At 48.7% G+C, this 19,051-nt stretch overlaps 9 non-coding genes and 2 pseudogenes across 9 annotated transcripts; all 11 read right to left on the reverse strand.

Annotated features, from left to right (window-relative positions):
* Nucleotides 1–228: 228 nt before the first annotated feature.
* Nucleotides 229–419, reverse strand: LOC141191197 (U2 spliceosomal RNA). The gene has a single exon (XR_012265196.1). It is a non-coding gene; the product is annotated as a U2 spliceosomal RNA (small nuclear RNA).
* Nucleotides 420–1,536: 1,117 nt separating this feature from the next.
* Nucleotides 1,537–1,727, reverse strand: LOC141186486 (U2 spliceosomal RNA). The gene has a single exon (XR_012260760.1). It is a non-coding gene; the product is annotated as a U2 spliceosomal RNA (small nuclear RNA).
* A 1,119-nt stretch (nucleotides 1,728–2,846) lies between these two features.
* Nucleotides 2,847–3,037, reverse strand: LOC141186487 (U2 spliceosomal RNA). The gene has a single exon (XR_012260761.1). It is a non-coding gene; the product is annotated as a U2 spliceosomal RNA (small nuclear RNA).
* A 1,119-nt stretch (nucleotides 3,038–4,156) lies between these two features.
* Nucleotides 4,157–4,347, reverse strand: LOC141186488 (U2 spliceosomal RNA). The gene has a single exon (XR_012260762.1). It is a non-coding gene; the product is annotated as a U2 spliceosomal RNA (small nuclear RNA).
* A 1,120-nt stretch (nucleotides 4,348–5,467) lies between these two features.
* LOC141185692 (U2 spliceosomal RNA) lies at nucleotides 5,468–5,661 on the reverse strand. Its single transcript, XR_012260327.1, has one exon. It is a non-coding gene; the product is annotated as a U2 spliceosomal RNA (small nuclear RNA).
* Nucleotides 5,662–11,224: 5,563 nt separating this feature from the next.
* On the reverse strand, nucleotides 11,225–11,302 carry LOC141186076 (U2 spliceosomal RNA; annotated as a pseudogene).
* Nucleotides 11,303–12,422: 1,120 nt separating this feature from the next.
* Nucleotides 12,423–12,613, reverse strand: LOC141186489 (U2 spliceosomal RNA). The gene has a single exon (XR_012260763.1). It is a non-coding gene; the product is annotated as a U2 spliceosomal RNA (small nuclear RNA).
* A 1,122-nt stretch (nucleotides 12,614–13,735) lies between these two features.
* On the reverse strand, nucleotides 13,736–13,926 carry LOC141191422 (U2 spliceosomal RNA). The gene has a single exon (XR_012265416.1). It is a non-coding gene; the product is annotated as a U2 spliceosomal RNA (small nuclear RNA).
* Nucleotides 13,927–15,047: 1,121 nt separating this feature from the next.
* Nucleotides 15,048–15,228, reverse strand: LOC141185753 (U2 spliceosomal RNA; annotated as a pseudogene).
* Nucleotides 15,229–17,229: 2,001 nt separating this feature from the next.
* On the reverse strand, nucleotides 17,230–17,420 carry LOC141186490 (U2 spliceosomal RNA). Its single transcript, XR_012260764.1, has one exon. It is a non-coding gene; the product is annotated as a U2 spliceosomal RNA (small nuclear RNA).
* Nucleotides 17,421–18,540: 1,120 nt separating this feature from the next.
* LOC141186491 (U2 spliceosomal RNA) lies at nucleotides 18,541–18,731 on the reverse strand. Its single transcript, XR_012260765.1, has one exon. It is a non-coding gene; the product is annotated as a U2 spliceosomal RNA (small nuclear RNA).
* Nucleotides 18,732–19,051: the final 320 nt, after the last annotated feature.

Genomic DNA, 19,051 nt, shown 5'->3' on the forward strand with positions numbered 1-19,051 from the left:
TAGATAGATAGCATTGCATTACATTACATTACATGGCAATGCAATGCACAGTTGCTGAAGTTGAACCAAAATGAGCTTGTCATCTGGCTTCTGCAACTTTTAACATGAAAAATCCAATGAGGAGAAGAAAAGCAAAGCCAAAGAGTCCATCCCAAAATCCGACAAACAAGCAAAATGAACAAAAAGCATTGAATTCAATTCTTTCTGATTTTAGAAACTGCATTAAAGAAGGGGTGCACCGGTCCTGGAGATACTGCAATACCAGGTCAATGCGTGGAGTGGACAGAGCAAGCTCTTTTTCCATCTCCCTGTTCTAAAAATCCATTTAATATATGGTCCCCAGATAGGGGACGTATCAGATATTAAACTGATAAGAACAGATACTACACTTGATCTTAGCCAAAAGGCCAAGAAGCGATAACCAGAATTGGTTTCCGACTACGGTGCCACCCAAGGATTCTGAAAAGTCCATTTGTGGAGATGGCCACCTGGACTCCCGTTAAGAAGACATGCTGTCAACCTCTAGATCCCTCACATGCCTGCACTTTTCGGCTTGCTGCTGCTGCAATCCACGCGTTTTAGATCTGCATAACTCCACCTCTTTTAGCACAGTACCCTCAACCCCCGGCTGTTCCCACCCGCCTCAACACCGTTGGAAGGGAGGAGAACCAATTAAGGCGGGGGGGGGGTGGAACGAGCAGCTGTCTACCCTTAGCAGGAGGGTTGCTGATTAATTACCTCTCCTGCTGCTGCTGCTGGCTGTCCAGCAGCAGACTGAAGGTGGCTGCTGCTGTGCGCAGGTATATAAAGGCTCAGAGCCTATTATGACACGCGCAGCCAGCGTTCCATTGCCACATTCCGTCTACTGCAGGCGGGATACCTGGATGGCTGAATGTCACTGAGAAGCTCACAGAGACCGCCATAAGCAACAGTTTAAAAGAATGCCACAGACTAATCAACCAAACTTTTTGGGTTGGTTTCTCTTTTATAGTCTGCAGGCATTAAATGAAAGAAGTCAGTGTTCCAGCAGAGGGAGACAACGTTTCAGAAAAGGCATTGTAGCAAACCAAAAAAGAAATTTTAAGCGCAGCAGAGTAACCAGCTCACATACCTGTTAGCTCAGGTGAGTTTAAAAGGCTGCTGTTGATAACAAGGGCATTTGCTAAATAGATGGTGTGTGTGCAACAATATACTGAAAGGTCAATTATATTGTGCAGCTTATCTCACCACCTGTAGTTATTTAGGTGAAAGCTCCAAAATGCTTGCCTAATATGTCTGTTTATCCAAAAGGAAGTATAGAGGGAGAGCTAGATAGATAGCATTGCATTACATTACATTACATGGCAATGCAATGCACAGTTGCTGAAGTTGAACCAAAATGAGCTTGTCATCTGGCTTCTGCAACTTTTAACATGAAAAATCCAATGAGGAGAAGAAAAGCAAAGCCAAAGAGTCCATCCCAAAATCCGACAAACAAGCAAAATGAACAAAAAGCATTGAATTCAATTCTTTCTGACTTTAGAAACTGCATTAAAGAAGGGGTGCACCGGTCCTGGAGATACTGCAATACCAGGTCAATGCGTGGAGTGGACAGAGCAAGCTCTTTTTCCATCTCCCTGTTCTAAAAATCCATTTAATATATGGTCCCCAGATAGGGGACGTATCAGATATTAAACTGATAAGAACAGATACTACACTTGATCTTAGCCAAAAGGCCGAGAAGCGATAACCAGAATTGGTTTCCGACTACGGTGCCACCCAAGGATTCTGAAAAGTCCATTTGTGGAGATGGCCACCTGGACTCCCGTTAAGAAGACATGCTGTCAACCTCTAGATCCCTCACATGCCTGCACTTTTCGGCTTGCTGCTGCTGCAATCCACGCGTTTTAGATCTGCATAACTCCACCTCTTTTAGCACAGTACCCTCAACCCCCGGCTGTTCCCACCCGCCTCAACACCGTTGGAAGGGAGGAGAACCAATTAAGGCGGGGGGGGGTGGAACGAGCAGCTGTCTACCCTTAGCAGGAGGGTTGCTGATTAATTACCTCTCCTGCTGCTGCTGCTGCTGGCTGTCCAGCAGCAGACTGAAGGTGGCTGCTGCTGTGCGCAGGTATATAAAGGCTCAGAGCCTATTATGACACGCGCAGCCAGCGTTCCATTGCCACATTCCGTCTACTGCAGGCGGGATACCTGGATTGCTGAATGTCACTGAGAAGCTCACAGACACCGCCATAAGCAACAGTTTAAAAGAATGCCACAGACTAATCAACCAAACTTTTTGGGTTGGTTTCTCTTTTATAGTCTGCAGGCATTAAATGAAAGAAGTCAGTGTTCCAGCAGAGGGAGACAACGTTTCAGAAAAGGCATTGTAGCAAACCAAAAAAGAAATTTTAAGCGCAGCAGAGTAACCAGCTCACATACCTGTTAGCTCAGGTGAGTTTAAAAGGCTGCTGTTGATAACAAGGGCATTTGCTAAATAGATGGTCTGTGTGCAACAATATACTGAAAGGTCAATTATATTGTGCAGCTTATCTCACCACCTGTAGTTATTTAGGTGAAAGCTCCAAAATGCTTGCCTAATATGTCTGTTTATCCAAAAGGAAGTATAGAGGGAGAGCTAGATAGATAGCATTGCATTACATTACATTACATGGCAATGCAATGCACAGTTGCTGAAGTTGAACCAAAATGAGCTTGTCATCTGGCTTCTGCAACTTTTAACATGAAAAATCCAATGAGGAGAAGAAAAGCAAAGCCAAAGAGTCCATCCCAAAATCCGACAAACAAGCAAAATGAACAAAAAGCATTGAATTCAATTCTTTCTGATTTTAGAAACTGCATTAAAGAAGGGGTGCACCGGTCCTGGAGATACTGCAATACCAGGTCAATGCGTGGAGTGGACAGAGCAAGCTCTTTTTCCATCTCCCTGTTCTAAAAATCCATTTAATATATGGTCCCCAGATAGGGGACGTATCAGATATTAAACTGATAAGAACAGATACTACACTTGATCTTAGCCAAAAGGCCGAGAAGCGATAACCAGAATTGGTTTCCGACTACGGTGCCACCCAAGGATTCTGAAAAGTCCATTTGTGGAGATGGCCACCTGGACTCCCGTTAAGAAGACATGCTGTCAACCTCTAGATCCCTCACATGCCTGCACTTTTCGGCTTGCTGCTGCTGCAATCCACGCGTTTTAGATCTGCATAACTCCACCTCTTTTAGCACAGTACCCTCAACCCCCGGCTGTTCCCACCCGCCTCAACACCGTTGGAAGGGAGGAGAACCAATTAAGGCGGGGGGGGGTGGAACGAGCAGCTGTCTACCCTTAGCAGGAGGGTTGCTGATTAATTACCTCTCCTGCTGCTGCTGCTGCTGGCTGTCCAGCAGCAGACTGAAGGTGGCTGCTGCTGTGCGCAGGTATATAAAGGCTCAGAGCCTATTATGACACGCGCAGCCAGCGTTCCATTGCCACATTCCGTCTACTGCAGGCGGGATACCTGGATGGCTGAATGTCACTGAGAAGCTCACAGAGACCGCCATAAGCAACAGTTTAAAAGAATGCCACAGACTAATCAACCAAACTTTTTGGGTTGGTTTCTCTTTTATAGTCTGCAGGCATTAAATGAAAGAAGTCAGTGTTCCAGCAGAGGGAGACAACGTTTCAGAAAAGGCATTGTAGCAAACCAAAAAAGAAATTTTAAGCGCAGCAGAGTAACCAGCTCACATACCTGTTAGCTCAGGTGAGTTTAAAAGGCTGCTGTTGATAACAAGGGCATTTGCTAAATAGATGGTGTGTGTGCAACAATATACTGAAAGGTCAATTATATTGTGCAGCTTATCTCACCACCTGTAGTTATTTAGGTGAAAGCTCCAAAATGCTTGCCTAATATGTCTGTTTATCCAAAAGGAAGTATAGAGGGAGAGCTAGATAGATAGCATTGCATTACATTACATTACATGGCAATGCAATGCACAGTTGCTGAAGTTGAACCAAAATGAGCTTGTCATCTGGCTTCTGCAACTTTTAACATGAAAAATCCAATGAGGAGAAGAAAAGCAAAGCCAAAGAGTCCATCCCAAAATCCGACAAACAAGCAAAATGAACAAAAAACATTGAATTCAATTCTTTCTGATTTTAGAAACTGCATTAAAGAAGGGGTGCACCGGTCCTGGAGATACTGCAATACCAGGTCAATGCGTGGAGTGGACAGAGCAAGCTCTTTTTCCATCTCCCTGTTCTAAAAATCCATTTAATATATGGTCCCCAGATAGGGGACGTATCAGATATTAAACTGATAAGAACAGATACTACACTTGATCTTAGCCAAAAGGCCGAGAAGCGATAACCAGAATTGGTTTCCGACTACGGTGCCACCCAAGGATTCTGAAAAGTCCATTTGTGGAGATGGCCACCTGGACTCCCGTTAAGAAGACATGCTGTCAACCTCTAGATCCCTCACATGCCTGCACTTTTCGGCTTGCTGCTGCTGCAATCCACGCGTTTTAGATCTGCATAACTCCACCTCTTTTAGCACAGTACCCTCAACCCCCGGCTGTTCCCACCCGCCTCAACACCGTTGGAAGGGAGGAGAACCAATTAAGGCGGGGGGGGGGTGGAACGAGCAGCTGTCTACCCTTAGCAGGAGGGTTGCTGATTAATTACCTCTCCTGCTGCTGCTGCTGCTGGCTGTCCAGCAGCAGACTGAAGGTGGCTGCTGCTGTGCGCAGGTATATAAAGGCTCAGAGCCTATTATGACACGCGCAGCCAGCGTTCCATTGCCACATTCCGTCTACTGCAGGCGGGATACCTGGATGGCTGAATGTCACTGAGAAGCTCACAGAGACCGCCATAAGCAACAGTTTAAAAGAATGCCACAGACTAATCAACCAAACTTTTTGGGTTGGTTTCTCTTTTATAGTCTGCAGGCATTAAATGAAAGAAGTCAGTGTTCCAGCAGAGGGAGACAACGTTTCAGAAAAGGCATTGTAGCAAACCAAAAAAGAAATTTTAAGCGCAGCAGAGTAACCAGCTCACATACCTGTTAGCTCAGGTGAGTTTAAAAGGCTGCTGTTGATAACAAGGGCATTTGCTAAATAGATGGTGTGTGTGCAACAATATACTGAAAGGTCAATTATATTGTGCAGCTTATCTCACCACCTGTAGTTATTTAGGTGAAAGCTCCAAAATGCTTGCCTAATATGTCTGTTTATCCAAAAGGAAGTATAGAGGGAGAGCTAGATAGATAGCATTGCATTACATTACATTACATGGCAATGCAATGCACAGTTGCTGAAGTTGAACCAAAATGAGCTTGTCATCTGGCTTCTGCAACTTTTAACATGAAAAATCCAATGAGGAGAAGAAAAGCAAAGCCAAAGAGTCCATCCCAAAATCCGACAAACAAGCAAAATGAACAAAAAGCATTGAATTCAATTCTTTCTGATTTTAGAAACTGCATTAAAGAAGGGGTGCACCGGTCCTGGAGATACTGCAATACCAGGTCAATGCGTGGAGTGGACAGAGCAAGCTCTTTTTCCATCTCCCTGTTCTAAAAATCCATTTAATATATGGTCCCCAGATAGGGGACGTATCAGATATTAAACTGATAAGAACAGATTTTTTTGATTGAATATATCTTTTATTAGCACAAAAAATAAGTTAACAGACAGTGTACAGTGCCGCAGCCCAGTACACACAGAATTCTACATCATATTTACATAGCATGAGGATACGACGCACTAACTAGACACATCACACCCCTATGCTACACAAAACACTCAATCTGAAAGAAAAAGCATGTCAATCAATACAGTACGACGAACCGTGATAAGGGATGGGGATTGGGAAAAAGGGGATGGGGAGGGGAAAATCACAGGCCCGAAGCTTTATTGAAAGACAAGACACATAAGGGGAGAGGGGGAGGAGGGGTTTAGTCCTCATCCTCGTCCTCCGGACCGTCCACGATGGAATAGTCTCTGAGCAGACTGTGGATCAGCCTGCGGCAGTCCTGGATGGACATCCTCTCCCTCCTCAAGATGAGCCGGTTCCTGGCGACCCAAACGGCATCCTTGAAGCAGTTCATAAGGCGCCAAGCCTCCTGGATGGCTCCGACGGTATGAACCCCAGGGAAGAGTCCGTAAAGCACAGAATGGTGCGATAGGCTCGCCCTGAGGACAGAGTTCCTCAGGTCGTCCTCAAGGGCAGTCAACAGGCGCTGTGCAAATCCGCAGTCCCAAAAAGTGTGCAAAGATGTTTCCTCCACGAAGGGGCACCTTGGGCAGTACCGGGTCTTGCACAGGTTCCGGGCATGCATGAATGACCGGACGAGCAGTCCGCCCTGAATCGCCATCCACGACAAGTCCTTGTGCCCGTTGGTCAGCCTGTCAGACGACACATTTGTCCACACAGTCTCCAGCGTGTCCTGGTGAAGTCCTGTGATGTTCTCCACGTCATCCTTGGCTCTGATGAGCTTGTGGATAGTTTTGGGCTTCCACAAGTCGGGCTTGAGTCCCTCCAGTTGATGTTCCCCCACAAATCGAACGACGTCTCCGTAGAACCATGGCGTCGTCCAGTTGTAGGGGAAGGAGCTGTCCCACTTGTCCCAGCCGAGTCGCCTCCAAAGAGGAAGCAGGAAGAAGCGAGACATGGACCTGCCCGCGGAGCCATTCTTGACTTGCAAAGTCCGGCGAACACAATCACACACAAAAGAGGATCGCAGGAGGGTGGGGATATCTGGAACGCCCTTCCCACCCTTGCGAGGCTCCTTGTACATGACGGCCCGCCTGACTCTGTCCATCTTGGATCCCCAGACAAAGTGAAACACTGTCCTGGTAATGGCCCTGCACACAGTGACGTGTGGGGGCCAGGCCTGCGCCGTGTACTGCAAGACGGGCAGGACCTCATTACGCAGGACGAGTGCCTTACCCTCACAAGTGAGGTGTCTGAGGCTCCAGAGTCCGATCCGTTGCTTCACCTTGGCCAAGCGTTCTTGCCAGGACTTGAGGGCCGCTCCTTCCTTCCCGAACCAGACTCCCAGCACCTTGAGGAAATCCGGTTGAATGTTGAAGGGGAAGGGGGCGGAGGAGGCCGGCTGCCAATCCCCGAAGAGCATGGCTTCCGACTTCCTGCAGTTGACTTTGGCCCCTGAAGCCCGGCCGAACCTCTCACACGTCTGGACGAGGGCGTCGACTGAACCACGATCAGAGCAGAAGACGGTGACGTCGTCCATGTAGAGCGAGCACTTGACCTCGTGTCGTCCCGGACCCGGTGCGGTGATCCCTCTGATCTCTCCATTCTGCCGGATAGCCTCTGCGAAGAGTTCTATAACACAAACAAAAAGAAGAGGTGATAGAGGGCAGCCTTGTCTGACCCCAGAGAGGACAGGGAAGGGGTCAGTCTTCCAGCCTTTCACCAACACCGAGCTGTGGATATCAAAATACATCAAACGGACATACGAACAAAACATGTTACCCAAACCTAACCGGTGCAGAGCTCGGCCCATGAACTCGTGGGAAACCCGGTCGAAGGCCTTCTCCTGATCCAAGGAGACCAGGGCCGCGTGTGCGCGGCGGACCTTGATGTACTCGACCGTGTCCCGCACGAGAGCGAGGCTGTCTGCGATGCGACGTCCAGGGATGCCGCAGGTCTGGTCCGGGTGGATGATCCGTCCGATGACCGTCTTAAGTCGTGTCGCCATCGTCTTGGCCAGGATCTTGTAGTCCACGTTGAGCAGAGTGATGGGACGCCAATTCCTCAGGTCGCACCTCTCTCCCTTCCGCTTGTACAGGATCGTGACCATTCCTTCCCTCAAAGATGGAGGCATTCTACCCTCCACCACCATCTCCTCGTACAGGTCCAACAGGTCCGGACAGATGAGGTCTCCCAGCGCTACATAGAGCTCCGCTGGAAGACCATCACTGCCTGGGGTCCTGCCGGTCCTAAAGGATTTAGCGGCAGAGAGCAATTCGCCCACCATCAGAGGTTTGTCCAAGGCTGCCGTGCCTGCAGGATCAAGATGGTTAGTGATACCTGACAGGAACTTATCAGCAGCGTCGGGGTCGGTAGTCTTGTGGGAGTAGAGTTCGCTGTAGAAGTCGCTGACGACCCTCATCACGTCCTCCTTCCCACGTCGCATGTTTCCGCTCTCGTCTCGCAGCTCGTTCAGGGGCGTGTGACCGGCATGAAGTTTCCTGAAAAAGAATGAGTTACATTTCTCACCCTTCTCCAGATTCTCCACTTTGGAACGGAAGACGATTCGCTTGGACTCCTCCTCAAAGTGCCTTTTCAGGCTCTTCTTGGTCTCCTCCAGCTCCTCCCTCACGTCCCAGCCGCAGTGAAGAAGGTCCTACAGCGACCGCAGCTCGCGCTGCAGCCCTCTGAAGTCCCTCCTCTTCTCACATGCCTGTTGTCGACCCTTGGCCTGAAAGAAACAGCGAAACTCAAGTTTAACATATTCCCACCAATCAGAGACTGTTTGGAAGCTACCCTTGTAGGACTGCCACATTGCGTAGGCTGCTCTCAGCTCCTCCACGACTTCATCCTGAGCCAGCAGAGCACAATTAAGCTTCCAGGAGCCGGGGCCGGACGGAAAACCGTTGCCGAGGACACCTTGTAAGTGAATGGCTCTGTGGTCGGAGAAGAAGCAGGGGACCATCGAGTGCCTACTCTGCCTGACTGCCCGAGAGGTGAACACAAAGTCAATCCTGGAGCGGAGTGAGCCATCGGGTCGGCTCCACGAATAGTTCGTGGAGCCTCTCCCCATGGAGCCCACCACGTCCTGAAGAGAGGCCTCGGTTACCATCTCGATGAGCAGCTTGGACGTGATGTCCAACTTGGCAGATGTGCCAGAACTACGACCATCCTCCTCGATGGGGCAGTTGAAATCCCCGGCCATCACTAAGGTCCTGGTGGTGGCAAGCTGAAGCCGCAGGGTCTGGAAAAGCTCCAAACGCTCATTCTTCAGTGGGGACGCATACACGTTGATGAACCTGACAGGTTCTCCCGCCCAGTTGCCATCTACAACAAGAGCCCTGCCGCAGATGAGCTCCTGGATGGACTCAAGCGTGAATGCGCCCCCCCTGATCAGAATTGCGACCCCCGCAGACTTGCAGTCACCCCCACCGGACCAGTAGGATGGACCGTGGGACCACTCCCTGGCCAGATGTTTGAAGGACCTAGAGGAGGGAAGGGAACATTCCTGCAACATATAAACATCACACAACTGGGAAGTAAGGAAGGCATAAATAGTCTGACGTCTGAACTTGTCCTTGATGCTCCTGACATTAATGGAAAATAAGTTAATATTAGCCATCATGTAGGGAAAAAAGAAAAAGTTAGCGCAGGCAATACACCTTAGTTACCACTCCGGTCGGGTGGTCCCTCGTCGGTGTTGACTGCTGGTGACGGGATCACCAGCAGGCCCTCTTCCTCCATCTGGTCAAGCAGCGCGGCCTCGATCTCGGCAACCACCAGTTCCTCCTCTTCTGGCTCGGCCACCAGGGTCTCAACCATGTGCTCCATCTCTTCTGGCTCAGGGAGGGTATCCTCCTTTTCGCCTACGAAATCCAGAATCTTCTTTTTGGAGGATTCAGTAGCAGGGCTGTCCTCCACCTTCCTCTTTCCCCGGGTTGGAACTGGGGAGACAAGAAGGGGAAAATCCTCCTCGGAATAGATAGCGGCAGGTGGAGGAAAGGTTAATTCCACCGCTACCATGGTCTGGGGAGGGAGAGTGGCTGCCGGGGCAGGGGAGAGGACACCTGCTGAGGAGTAGGGGAAGGAGGAAGAGGAAGTGGAATCCTCAGCAGGGGTGGCCGGGGTGGGGGGGGGTTGGACGGGGGTGGCAGGGGGAGGGATCGAGAGAGGGGTGACAGAACTCTTACCCTCCTTTGACTTTTTCTTCTGCTTCGGAGCTGCTGGGACCGTCGCTGGGGCTTTGGCCACCGACTCCTTGACCGCTTTGGCCTTGGTCGTCTCGGCCTTGGCCGCTGGGGCCTTGGTCGTCGCGTCCTTGACCTTCACAGGCCTGGTCGTCGGGGCCTTGTCCTCCGGAGCTGGGGTCGTCGCAACCACCGATGCCCAGGATCTCTCACGCTTGGGGCAATCCTTGTACAGATGAGCCGCCAGCCCACACAGGTTGCAAGACGTCTTCTTCGGGCAGTCTTTCGAGCTGTGTCCCGTCACTCGACAAATCCTGCAGGCATCCTCCTTGCAGTCCTTCATCTCGTGGCCGTTCTTGCCGCATCTCCTGCAGTTCCGCGGCATGTCCGGGTAATAGATGAGGCCGTAGGAGTTGCCCAGGGAGAATGTCGGGGGCAGGTGCCGAAGTCCGTCTGAGTACGCCAGGTCCCTGTGAAGTCTAACAGTCACCGACCACTTACCTGTCCAGAAGCCGAGTCCATTCAGGATGTGAGAGGGTTCCTTCACAACCAAACAGAAGCGTCTCAGGAAGGTACAGATGTCTTGGCCTGGGGTGTGCGGGTTGCGCATGGAGACCGTGATCCTCCTTTCGTCCCTCTGGATAGGGCAGCTACCTGTAAAGGCAGAGAAAGAATTATCCGGTCCTTTTGCGCTTACCATTTCCCAGAACCTCCTGCAGGTGTTCACAGTGGCGAAGGTGACGAAGAAGATCCCCGTCAAGAAGGTCTGGATGCTGAGGGTGTCCGACCTGGAGAAGCCTCGATCCAGCAGCACCTTCTGGCAGAACACGTCCGAGGACATGTCCGGCACCCTCCCATCCACTTCCTTCAGTTTCAGGGCCACCGTCTGCCGCATCCATGGCTCCAGGGCTGGAGCTTCTTGGCGGGGCTTCTGGGGTCCCTTCTGCTGGCAGTCGTGGAGGCAGAGTCCTTGGGGTCAGAATCGGCTCCTGGCTGGGCCCTCCTGGCTGTCCCCTGCTCCAGGCTCTTCTTTTCGGCCTTCCTCGCAGCGCTTGCCATGGCTTTCCTCCTGCAGTTACTTCTTGGAGCTGGATCTGGAGCTCTTCCCGAAATGGGTGGAGCTATGCAGATTCTTCTCCCGTCGTGTTCTGGACAAATTCCCCGAAAGGTCTTTGTCTCGATGATTTTCTTACTCGAAGATTCCACAGGACAGCCCGATTCTACTCCGAGTCTTCGTCTTCTTCTGGATTCTTTAGAGCTTCTTCCTCCCACCGATATCCGCCTTCCTTCTCCGATGTCAGCTGGGCTCCGAAGCTCTTCTCCTTCCGAGTTCGATCGCTCTCGTCAAGTGTAGATCGTAGCTCTTGTGTTCTTAAAAGAACAGATACTACACTTGATCTTAGCCAAAAGGCAGAGAAGCGATAACCAGAATTGGTTTCCGACTACGGTGCCACCCAAGGATTCTGAAAAGTCCATTTGTGGAGATGGCCACCTGGACTCCCGTTAAGAAGACATGCTGTCAACCTCTAGATCCCTCACATGCCTGCACTTTTCGGCTTGCTGCTGCTGCAATCCACGCGTTTTAGATCTGCATAACTCCACCTCTTTTAGCACAGTACCCTCAACCCCCGGCTGTTCCCACCCGCCTCAACACCGTTGGAAGGGAGGAGAACCAATTAAGGCGGGGGGGGGGTGGAACGAGCAGCTGTCTACCCTTAGCAGGAGGGTTGCTGATTAATTACCTCTCCTGCTGCTGCTGCTGCTGGCTGTCCAGCAGCAGACTGAAGGTGGCTGCTGCTGTGCGCAGGTATATAAAGGCTCAGAGCCTATTATGACACGCGCAGCCAGCGTTCCATTGCCACATTCCGTCTACTGCAGGCGGGATACCTGGATGGCTGAATGTCACTGAGAAGCTCACAGAGACCGCCATAAGCAACAGTTTAAAAGAATGCCACAGACTAATCAACCAAACTTTTTGGGTTGGTTTCTCTTTTATAGTCTGCAGGCATTAAATGAAAGAAGTCAGTGTTCCAGCAGAGGGAGACAACGTTTCAGAAAAGGCATTGTAGCAAACCAAAAAAGAAATTTTAAGCGCAGCAGAGTAACCAGCTCACATACCTGTTAGCTCAGGTGAGTTTAAAAGGCTGCTGTTGATAACAAGGGCATTTGCTAAATAGATGGTGTGTGTGCAACAATATACTGAAAGGTCAATTATATTGTGCAGCTTATCTCACCACCTGTAGTTATTTAGGTGAAAGCTCCAAAATGCTTGCCTAATATGTCTGTTTATCCAAAAGGAAGTATAGAGGGAGAGCTAGATAGATAGCATTGCATTACATTACATTACATGGCAATGCAATGCACAGTTGCTGAAGTTGAACCAAAATGAGCTTGTCATCTGGCTTCTGCAACTTTTAACATGAAAAATCCAATGAGGAGAAGAAAAGCAAAGCCAAAGAGTCCATCCCAAAATCCGACAAACAAGCAAAATGAACAAAAAGCATTGAATTCAATTCTTTCTGATTTTAGAAACTGCATTAAAGAAGGGGTGCACCGGTCCTGGAGATACTGCAATACCAGGTCAATGCGTGGAGTGGACAGAGCAAGCTCTTTTTCCATCTCCCTGTTCTAAAAATCCATTTAATATATGGTCCCCAGATAGGGGACGTATCAGATATTAAACTGATAAGAACAGATACTACACTTGATCTTAGCCAAAAGGCCGAGAAGCGATAACCAGAATTGGTTTCCGACTACGGTGCCACCCAAGGATTCTGAAAAGTCCATTTGTGGAGATGGCCACCTGGACTCCCGTTAAGAAGACATGCTGTCAACCTCTAGATCCCTCACATGCCTGCACTTTTCGGCTTGCTGCTGCTGCAATCCACGCGTTTTAGATCTGCATAACTCCACCTCTTTTAGCACAGTACCCTCAACCCCCGGCTGTTCCCACCCGCCTCAACACCGTTGGAAGGGAGGAGAACCAATTAAGGCGGGGGGGGGGGTGGAACGAGCAGCTGTCTACCCTTAGCAGGAGGGTTGCTGATTAATTACCTCTCCTGCTGCTGCTGCTGCTGGCTGTCCAGCAGCAGACTGAAGGTGGCTGCTGCTGTGCGCAGGTATATAAAGGCTCAGAGCCTATTATGACACGCGCAGCCAGCGTTCCATTGCCACATTCCGTCTACTGCAGGCGGGATACCTGGATGGCTGAATGTCACTGAGAAGCTCACAGAGACCGCCATAAGCAACAGTTTAAAAGAATGCCACAGACTAATCAACCAAACTTTTTGGGTTGGTTTCTCTTTTATAGTCTGCAGGCATTAAATGAAAGAAGTCAGTGTTCCAGCAGAGGGAGACAACGTTTCAGAAAAGGCATTGTAGCAAACCAAAAAAAAAAATTTTAAGCGCAGCAGAGTAACCAGCTCACATACCTGTTAGCTCAGGTGAGTTTAAAAGGCTGCTGTTGATAACAAGGGCATTTGCTAAATAGATGGTGTGTGTGCAACAATATACTGAAAGGTCAATTATATTGTGCAGCTTATCTCACCACCTGTAGTTATTTAGGTGAAAGCTCCAAAATGCTTGCCTAATATGTCTGTTTATCCAAAAGGAAGTATAGAGGGAGAGCTAGATAGATAGCATTGCATTACATTACATTACATGGCAATGCAATGCACAGTTGCTGAAGTTGAACCAAAATGAGCTTGTCATCTGGCTTCTGCAACTTTTAACATGAAAAATCCAATGAGGAGAAGAAAAGCAAAGCCAAAGAGTCCATCCCAAAATCCGACAAACAAGCAAAATGAACAAAAAGCATTGAATTCAATTCTTTCTGATTTTAGAAACTGCATTAAAGAAGGGGTGCACCGGTCCTGGAGATACTGCAATACCAGGTCAATGCGTGGAGTGGACAGAGCAAGCTCTTTTTCCATCTCCCTGTTCTAAAAATCCATTTAATATATGGTCCCCATTTAGGGGACGTATCAGATATTAAACTGATAAGAACAGATACTACACTTGATCTTAGCCAAAAGGCCGAGAAGCGATAACCAGAATTGGTTTCCGACTACGGTGCCACCCAAGAATTCTGAAAAGTCCATTTGTGGAGATGGCCACCTGGACTCCCGTTAAGAAGACATGCTGTCAACCTCTAGATCCCTCACATGCCTGCACTTTTCGGCTTGCTGCTGCTGCAATCCATGCGTTTTAGATCTGCATAACTCCACCTCTTTTAGCACAGTACCCTCAACCCCCGGCTGTTCCCACCCGCCTCAACACCGTTGGAAGGGAGGAGAACCAATTAAGGCGGGGGGGGGGGTGGAACGAGCAGCTGTCTACCCTTAGCAGGAGGGTTGCTGATTAATTACCTCTCCTGCTGCTGCTGCTGCTGGCTGTCCAGCAGCAGACTGAAGGTGGCTGCTGCTGTGCGCAGGTATATAAAGGCTCAGAGCCTATTATGACACGCGCAGCCAGCGTTCCATTGCCACATTCCGTCTACTGCAGGCGGGATACCTGGATGGCTGAATGTCACTGAGAAGCTCACAGAGACTGCCATAAGCAACAGTTTAAAAGAATGCCACAGACTAATCAACCAAACTTTTTGGGTTGGTTTCTCTTTTATAGTCTGCAGGCATTAAATGAAAGAAGTCAGTGTTCCAGCAGAGGGAGACAACGTTTCAGAAAAGGCATTGTAGCAAACCAAAAAAGAAATTTTAAGCGCAGCAGAGTAACCAGCTCACATACCTGTTAGCTCAGGTGAGTTTAAAAGGCTGCTGTTGATAACAAGGGCATTTGCTAAATAGATGGTGTGTGTGCAACAATATACTGAAAGGTCAATTATATTGTGCAGCTTATCTCACCACCTGTAGTTATTTAGGTGAAAGCTCCAAAATGCTTGCCTAATATGTCTGTTTATCCAAAAGGAAGTATAGAGGGAGAGCTAGATAGATAGCATTGCATTACATTACATTACATGGCAATGCAATGCACAGTTGCTGAAGTTGAACCAAAATGAGCTTGTCATCTGGCTTCTGCAACTTTTAACATGAAAAATCCAATGAGGAGAAGAAAAGCAAAGCCAAAGAGTCCATCCCAAAATCCGACAAACAAGCAAAATGAACAAAAAGCATTGAATTCAATTCTTTCTGATTTTAGAAACTGCATTAAAGAAGGGGTGCACCGGTCCTGGAGATACTGCAATACCAGGTCAATGCGTGGAGTGGACAGAGCAAGCTCTTTTTCCATCTCCCTGTTCTAAAAATCCATTTAATATATGGTCCCCAGATAGGGGACGTATCAGATATTAAACTGATAAGAACAGATTTTTTTTTATCGAAAGCCCGAATTCGTGTACAAAACCCGAGTGCGCTTAAAAAAGTGACAAGTGCCACAAAAAAAGTGCACTAGGATGCTGGTCTTCTTGAAACCCTCTCCAAAAGGAGAAGGGTCCCCCAAACCATTCCCCGTCCCTCCGAGCCAGAAGGCCACAGCGAGGAACAGGGACAAATAGCCACCTCCAGCCGAAGCCAGAGGCGACCCAATCTTACCCCCAGCACCTGCCCGAGTTCTCACCCGAGCAAGGCACTGGGAGCCAAAGACTGTGCTCCCCTCCCGGAAGAGGGGAGCCAACAACGCTCTCCTCCCGAAAGAGGAGAGCCAGGGGGGTTCAGGGGAGAGCGGAACCTGATGGCCACACACTCCCCCCCTAGACCTGCCAAGAGAGGAACCCATAAGGGAACCGCATCCCGACAAAATCCTAGTAGGACGTGACACACGTGAATAAGTGGACACACAGTGACAAAGAAATTAAATAAATAGTGAAGGTTTCACAGTATAATACTGCCCGGACCTTCGACCGGGAATTGAAAAAATTCCCCATCCTAAGGCCAGATTGCCCAGAATAAGGGTGTGTGCGAAGAAAGAAATATTGAAGTGCTTGTGCAAATGTGCCATAAACTCAAGTGGGGTTCCCAATCCCAGTGAGTTAAGGCACCCCAGGGTCACCACTCCTGGGGCACTTCACACTTCGGGCTTTCGATCTTCCCCGGCCCAATGGCGTCGATCCTGGGGGGCCATGCTTTCCACCAGATGACTATATTAGCCACCTGGCGTACTAACAAGCGCCTAAACCCCAGTGTGCATAATGTATCAATCTACTAGGGCGGCCAACATACAAAACCGCCTTTTCGAAAGATACTACACTTGATCTTAGCCAAAATGCCGAGAAGCGATAACCAGAATTGGTTTCCGACTACGGTGCCACCCAAGGATTCTGAAAAGTCCATTTGTGGAGATGGCCACCTGGACTCCCGTTAAGAAGACATGCTGTCAACCTCTAGATCCCTCACATGCCTGCACTTTTCGGCTTGCTGCTGCTGCAATCCACGCGTTTTAGATCTGCATAACTCCACCTCTTTTAGCACAGTACCCTCAACCCCCGGCTGTTCCCACCCGCCTCAACACCGTTGGAAGGGAGGAGAACCAATTAAGGCGGGGGGGGGTGGAACGAGCAGCTGTCTACCCTTAGCAGGAGGGTTGCTGATTAATTACCTCTCCTGCTGCTGCTGCTGCTGGCTGTCCAGCAGCAGACTGAAGGTGGCTGCTGCTGTGCGCAGGTATATAAAGGCTCAGAGCCTATTATGACACGCGCAGCCAGCGTTCCATTGCCACATTCCGTCTACTGCAGGCGGGATACCTGGATGGCTGAATGTCACTGAGAAGCTCACAGAGACCGCCATAAGCAACAGTTTAAAAGAATGCCACAGACTAATCAACCAAACTTTTTGGGTTGGTTTCTCTTTTATAGTCTGCAGGCATTAAATGAAAGAAGTCAGTGTTCCAGCAGAGGGAGACAACGTTTCAGAAAAGGCATTGTAGCAAACCAAAAAAGAAATTTTAAGCGCAGCAGAGTAACCAGCTCACATACCTGTTAGCTCAGGTGAGTTTAAAAGGCTGCTGTTGATAACAAGGGCATTTGCTAAATAGATGGTGTGTGTGCAACAATATACTGAAAGGTCAATTATATTGTGCAGCTTATCTCACCACCTGTAGTTATTTAGGTGAAAGCTCCAAAATGCTTGCCTAATATGTCTGTTTATCCAAAAGGAAGTATAGAGGGAGAGCTAGATAGATAGCATTGCATTACATTACATTACATGGCAATGCAATGCACAGTTGCTGAAGTTGAACCAAAATGAGCTTGTCATCTGGCTTCTGCAACTTTTAACATGAAAAATCCAATGAGGAGAAGAAAAGCAAAGCCAAAGAGTCCATCCCAAAATCCGACAAACAAGCAAAATGAACAAAAAGCATTGAATTCAATTCTTTCTGATTTTAGAAACTGCATTAAAGAAGGGGTGCACCGGTCCTGGAGATACTGCAATACCAGGTCAATGCGTGGAGTGGACAGAGCAAGCTCTTTTTCCATCTCCCTGTTCTAAAAATCCATTTAATATATGGTCCCCAGATAGGGGACGTATCAGATATTAAACTGATAAGAACAGATACTACACTTGATCTTAGCCAAAAGGCCGAGAAGCGATAACCAGAATTGGTTTCCGACTACGGTGCCACCCAAGGATTCTGAAAAGTCCATTTGTGGAGATGGCCACCTGGACTCCCGTTAAGAAGACATGCTGTCAACCTCTAGATCCCTCACATGCCTGCACTTTTCGGCTTGCTGCTGCTGCAATCCACGCGTTTTAGATCTGCATAACTCCACCTCTTTTAGCACAGTACCCTCAACCCCCGGCTGTTCCCACCCGCCTCAACACCGTTGGAAGGGAGGAGAACCAATTAAGGCGGGGGGGGGGTGGAACGAGCAGCTGTCTACCCTTAGCAGGAGGGTTGCTGATTAATTACCTCTCCTGCTGCTGCTGCTGCTGGCTGTCCAGCAGCAGACTGAAGGTGGCTGCTGCTGTGCGCAGGTATATAAAGGCTCAGAGCCTATTATGACACTCGCAGCCAGCGTTCCATTGCCACATTCCGTCTACTGCAGGCGGGATACCTGGATGGCTGAATGTCACTGAGAAGCTCACAGAGACCGCCATAAGCAACAGTTTAAAAGAATGCCACAGACTAATCAACCAAACTTTTTGGGTTGGTTTCTCTTTTATAGTCTGCAGGCATTAAATGAAAGAAGTCAGTGTTCCAGCAGAGGGAGACAACGTTTCAGAAAAGGCATTGTAGCAAACCAAAAAAGAAATTTTAAGCGCAGCAGAGTAACCAGCTCACATACCTGTTAGCTCAGGTGAGTTTAAAAGGCTGCTGTTGATAACAAGGGCATTTGCTAAATAGATGGTGTGTGTGCAACAATATACTGAAAGGTCAATTATATTGTGCAGCTTATCTCACCACCTGTAGTTATTTAGGTGAAAGCTCCAAAATGCTTGCCTAATATGTCTGTTTATCCAAAAGGAAGTATAGAGGGAGAGCTAGATAGATAGCATTGCATTACATTACATTACATGGCAATGCAATGCACAGTTGCTGAAGTTGAACCAAAATGAGCTTGTCATCTGGCTTCTGCAACTTTTAACATGAAAAATCCAATGAGGAGAAGAAAAGCAAAGCCAAAGAGTCCATCCCAAAATCCGACAAACAAGCAAAATGAACAAAAAGCATTGAATTCAATTCTTTCTGATTTTAGAAACTGCATTAAAGAAGGGGTGCACCGGTCCTGGAGATACTGCAATACCAGGTCAATGCGTGGAGTGGACAGAGCAAGCTCTTTTTCCATCTCCCTGTTCTAAAAATCCATTTAATATATGGTCCCCAGATAGGGGACGTATCAGATATTAAACTGATAAGAACAGATACTACACTTGATCTTAGCCAAAAGGCCGAGAAGCGATAACCAGAATTGGTTTCCGACTACGGTGCCACCCAAGGATTCTGAAAAGTCCATTTGTGGAGATGGCCACCTGGACTCCCGTTAAGAAGACATGCTGTCAACCTCTAGATCCCTCACATGCCTGCACTTTTCGGCTTGCTGCTGCTGCAATCCACGCGTTTTAGATCTGCATAACTCCACCTCTTTTAGCACAGTACCCTCAACCCCCGGCTGTTCCCACCCGCCTCAACACCGTTGGAAGGGAGGAGAACCAATTAAGGCGGGGGGGGGGGGGTGGAACGAGCAGCTGTCTACCCTTAGCAGGAGGGTTGCTGATTAATT

The sequence above is a fragment of the Phyllobates terribilis genome, unplaced genomic scaffold (assembly GCF_046119375.1).
Source record: "Phyllobates terribilis strain yellow unplaced genomic scaffold, ASM4611937v1 Scaffold_40__1_contigs__length_11209783, whole genome shotgun sequence".
Taxonomy (NCBI): domain Eukaryota; kingdom Metazoa; phylum Chordata; class Amphibia; order Anura; family Dendrobatidae; genus Phyllobates; species Phyllobates terribilis.